This window comes from Staurois parvus, unplaced genomic scaffold (assembly GCF_062004578.1).
Source record: "Staurois parvus isolate SC_StPar_1 unplaced genomic scaffold, SC_StPar_1.0 ptg003374l, whole genome shotgun sequence".
Lineage (NCBI taxonomy): Eukaryota > Metazoa > Chordata > Amphibia > Anura > Ranidae > Staurois > Staurois parvus.
Genome location: NW_028321170.1, coordinates 34,585 through 39,764, shown reverse-complemented (window position 1 = coordinate 39,764; position 5,180 = coordinate 34,585). Strand labels below are relative to the sequence as shown.

Sequence of the window (5,180 nt, the reverse complement as noted above, 5' to 3'; positions counted from 1 at the left end):
CGCTCTCCCACAGTGCACAGAACAAGGAAATGCCATTATTTTAGTAAATATAAACTGTTAAATACCTTTTCTCATCAGCAGTATAGAGCAGTCTTGTGATTTCTCAGTGTCCAGCAGAGCACTGGTTAAAGCTTGTAGGAGGAGTTTTTTCTTTCTGCTGTAGGAAGATGCAGTTGGGGCCTTTCTGTGTCAGTGAAGCCACCTCAGGAAGCATCTTTCTGTGGGGGCGCTCAGCAGAGGGAAGGGGCCAGACATGCTAGCAGGGTACCTGAGAAGAGGAGGATTGAGGCTACTCTGTGCAAACCCATTACAGCGTAGGTAAGTATAACGTTGGTTTTTTTTGTTTTGGTTTTTTCTTTTTTGTTTTTTTTTTAAATAAAAATGTCAGCATTTGAAATCACTTTAAAGGATTGGTTCACCTTTTGTATGTGACATTTTTTTTTTATTATTACTGTACTATACTTTATACTTTTTTTACTTTACTATTTTACATTTTTTTTTTTTTTTTTTTTGAGCCTGTAGAGCATTTGCACCAGCGATCAGCAGTTCCCTGGTGCCATGCACGTCTCCTGCAGACCTGTCAGTGTGCGCGGTCTGGCAAGGCAGGCACTTTCACACTGACAGAATCAGTGAGCTGCCAGCTCCATGATAGTTGGAGAACTACAAGCCGACATCCACAATGGATAGGTAGTTGATTCGATGACAGAGCTCTGCATGGAGGTGAGAGAACCTTCAGCCTTTAGAGCCACTTATATGGAATATCCGCATTCCCTGAATGTCCCCCCCCCCTATCAGGAGGTGAAACGATGGTGTTTTGTAGTCGCTCAGCAGAACGGTGTCATGGTCTGTCTTGTCCCCCCACCAGGTAGTAGAAGATGGATATGAATTCTTTGCCAAGCGGCAGCTGGTCACCCTGTTCTCCGCCCCGAACTACTGCGGGGAGTTTGACAACGCCGGGGGCATGATGAGCGTGGATGAGACCTTGATGTGCTCCTTCCAGGTATGTCAGACCAATGAAGCCGATGCAGGAACTACCCATCATACCCCCCCCCCGCCCCCAGTGTAGGGAGCGGCAGTGCAGCTTCAAGCTTCCCACGATGGGAGAGGTGCAGCTCAGACAGGGAAACGTATTACCTCTCAGCCAGCCGGTGAAATGTCGGCCAGCAGTTCCTTCATTTTCATCGTGTTTGTTCTCTGGAGTATTTTGCAGGATGAGATCTGGGAATGGGAGTTAAAAGTCGACCTAGAAAATGTTATTTTAGTTTTGTAGTGACCTAGCTTTCTGGGATTGCAGTCAGCAGTGCAGGGATGCCAGTCCTCTTCCTGTCTCTGACGTTCGTGCGCCGCGGGAGTTTAGGTTCGGATCTCCGGACTGAATTCCATAGAAGAAGCCCCCCTTCCCCTTCCATGTATTGCATGTACACCGCCTGTGGATGGGAGGGGGGCGCTCGTCGTCCATCAGACTCTCCAAAATCAAACTGTCACAGAAATAGATGTTCAGAGATAAGAGGACCGGCAGCCTGACCAACGCAGCATATCCTTCATTACAGGTTAACTTGGGTCACTAAAGCTGTAGGGGGCAAAAATCTGATCTGGAAGGTTTCAAGCTGACTATTTACCAGGGAAGGTTTACTAGATGGAGCGGAGTCCTCCAGCAGAGCAGAGTATTTCAGGAGAGTTATAGAGGAAGGAGCCGAGTCCTCCAGCAGTGCAGAGTATTTCAGGAGAGGAGAGTTATAGAGGAAGGAGCGGAGTCCTCCAGCAGTGCAGAGTATTTCAGGAGAGGAGAGTTATAGAGGGAGGAGCGGAGTCCTCCAGCAGTGCAGAGTATTTCAGGAGAGGAGTTATAGAGGAAGGAGCGGAGTCCTCCAGCAGTGCAGAGTATTTCAGGAGAGGAGTTATAGAGGAAGGAGCGGAGTCCTCCAGCAGTGCAGAGTATTTCAGGAGAGGAGTTATAGAGGAAGGAGCGGAGTCCTCCAGCAGAGCAGAGTATTTCAGGAGAGGAGTTATAGAGGAAGGAGCGGAGTCCTCCAGCAGCGCAGAGTATTTCAGGAGAGGAGTGTTCTGGAGGAAGGGGCGGAGTCCCGGCAGTAGGTCAGTCACATGGGGTATGTTGTATAGGATTCTGGACTCTAACATGCTGCATATTCTCCTCCGTAGATCTTGAAGCCATCGGAAAAGAAAGCGAAGTACCAGTATGGCGGTCTGAACTCCGGCCGCCCCGTGACGCCCCCTCGGACAGCGAACCCGCCGAAGAAGAGGTGAAGAGCGTATGGTCCTGCAGACTCCCGATCCCCATCAGACTCCACCTTATATTACACGTGTGCACTGTAACATCACCTCGCCATTCTGACCCTCCTTTTTAAACATGTCACGCGCGTTTACCTTACACGAGACAGGTAAAAGATTCCGGACTTTTAATCTGCTTCCCTCCCAAGTCTAGTATGCGCCGCTAAAAAACCAACACAAGCCCCGCCCATCTCCCGCCACGGCATTGCAGACTCCTCCTCCATAACATAGTCACACAAAAAAACTGCAAGCCCGTTCCAAAAAAAAAAAATCCGGCTAGGGTCAAAAGCAGCGTCGCTCATTGTCCCACCGCGTCCTACAGCGTCGCATTAACCCTTTCAGTTCCAGCCCAGATTTTACAGTGCGCCATTCTTTATTGTATGTCCTGGCGCGGGGGGGGGGGGGGGGGGGGGGGGGGTTGTGGCTCCCTACCGCTCTGGCATTGAAGGGGTTAGTCTTTACCATTGTCTCTGAAGCCTCACCGCTTTTATCTTTTTTTTTTTGTTTTTTTTGTTTTTTTTTGTTTTTTTCTTTTTAAATAGTTAGTTGTAATTTCTGACTTCCCCTTTAAAAATAAGAAATCACCCGTTTTGTGTGTTCTGTGGTATTTTTTGCTTTTTTTTTCCCCCACACTTTAGCTGTTTTTGTTTTTTAGTTTTTCCTCTACAGTCTCGCCTAGACAAGCGACCACTTTTGTTGGGGGTTCTTTACCTGCTTTTTGACATTAAAGATTACTCTTCTTGGTACCTATGGTTTGTGTACAGCTTGCTTCGTACAGGACGATGTCAGGAGAACGAACTGATCATCGCAGCCGATCTTCTCCCCCCTCCCCTCCCCCGTAATGTCCACCACGTGTTCTTGGCTTCACTCGGTGTTTTTGTTTTTTTTTTTTTTTCTTTTTGAACTGACATTCGGTCCTCCTGGCATTACTGTAGTTGGCAGTTTCACCTTTCTCCTCCACGACCTCTAACCTCCCCCCCCCGACTTCAGTTCCAGTGTATTACAGCATGTATTGACGAAACGTTTGTTTGCACATGAACGCCTGTTTTCTGATTCTACAGCTCATAGTCCCTTCTAGGTCCTTCCTGGAGTCGCGTCGTATATGGACTCCAGGATTCGGGGTTTAGAAGCGATGAATTTTTGCAGACCGTACTTGCTGCTAGCCACACCTCCCTGACCCGCGTCCGGGGGTTAGTATGAGCGTGTCGGGCGCACGGCGCTGGCAGCGATTTTACTGAGCAGAGTAAGTAGGAGCCACGGTGGAGTCGCGAAGAGAAACGTTGGCTCCGCCCATAAAGGCGCTGCCACGGCTGTGCGTCAGACAGGCGCGCATTAACTGATTTACAAGCAGCAGTCACACTATTAACAATGAATTGTATTCTTTACAAGCAATCTACTAAATGCTTTAAATATCTTTTGTTTGTTTTCTTTTCTTTTTTTTTTTTCTTTCCGTTTAATTCAATAAAATGTCATTAGAAAAAAAATAAAATCTGAAAATGTGATTTGTGTTCAGCAGGAGCACGTTCGCTGTTAGGTGGGCCTAGTGTAGATGAGCGGAGCGACCGGAGGCTTCTATGGGGGGATTCCTAGAGGGGAACTACAATCTGAGCCCCACAAACTAATCAAAGAAAATGATCCCATCCATTCATTCATGTCGCCATCCATCCATCCATTCATGTCGCCATCCATCCATTCATTCATGTCTCCATCCATTCATTCATGTCTCCAACCATCCATTCATTCATGTCTCCAACTATCTATCTATCTATCCATCCATCTGTCTTTGTCCATCCGTCCACCCATCTATCCATCCATCCATCCACATCTCCGTCCATCCATCCATTCATTCATGTCTCCATCTATCTATCTATCCATCCGTCCACCCATCTATCCATCCATCCACATCTCTGTCCATCCATCCATCCACATCTCTGTCCGTCCATCCATCCATCCACATCTCTGTCCGTCCATCCATCCATCCACATCTCTGTCCGTCCATCCATCCATCCACATCTCTGTCCGTCCATCCATCCATCCACATCTCTGTCCGTCCATCCATCCATCCACATCTCTGTCCGTCCATCCATCCATCCACATCTCTGTCCGTCCATCCATCCATCCACATCTCTGTCCGTCCATCCATCCATCCACATCTCTGTCCGTCCATCCATCCATCCACATCTCTGTCCGTCCATCCATCCATCCACATCTCTGTCCGTCCATCCATCCACATCTCTGTCCATCCATCCATCCACATCTCTGTCCATCCATCCACCCATCTATCTGTCCATCCACGTCTCTGTCCACCCATCCACCCACCCACATCTCCATCCATCCACCCATCTATCCGTCCACCCACGTCTCCCTCTCTGTCCATCCATCTGTCCACCCACGTCTCAGTCTCTGTCCCTGTCCATCTATCCACCCATCTATCCGTCCACCCACATCTCCGTCTCTGTCCATCCATCCAGTTTGTTGAGAAATCACTGTGGAAAACACTCCCCTAGCATGTCTATCCGTGGCCATCTTGAGTAAGGGCAGCTGATTCATGTAGCATTTACTTCCTGGAATCCATCTGCCCTTAGTCATGCAGGGAGGAGTGTGTGCTCAGCTGAGAAAGCCCCTCCATTGAAGACTCCTGTGATGAGTGACAACATTTTGGCCTAGGCAAGAAACCAGGAAGTCACAGAAGAAATGTGTTTTAATATATAAAACCAGTCAATATAATCTGCCTTCCTTTCTATATACTAACATTAGCAGCATAAGGATTAGAGTTCACGAGGATCAAGAGTGCGGAGTTCCCCTTTAACAAACGCTCAGTGAAGCCCGTAATTCAGCCATAGGGTCAGCGCCGCCGTTGGTCAGCTGCCATTTCCAGGATCTAAGCAATG

General features: G+C 48.2%; 1 long non-coding RNA gene across 1 annotated transcript; it reads left to right on the top strand.

The window, feature by feature from the left end:
- The first annotated feature begins 547 nt into the window (after positions 1-547).
- LOC149428240 (uncharacterized) lies at positions 548-2,261 on the top strand. The gene is made up of 2 exons (XR_016310826.1): positions 548-1,000; positions 2,161-2,261. It is a non-coding gene; the product is annotated as an uncharacterized LOC149428240 (long non-coding RNA).
- The last annotated feature ends 2,919 nt before the right edge of the window (positions 2,262-5,180 follow it).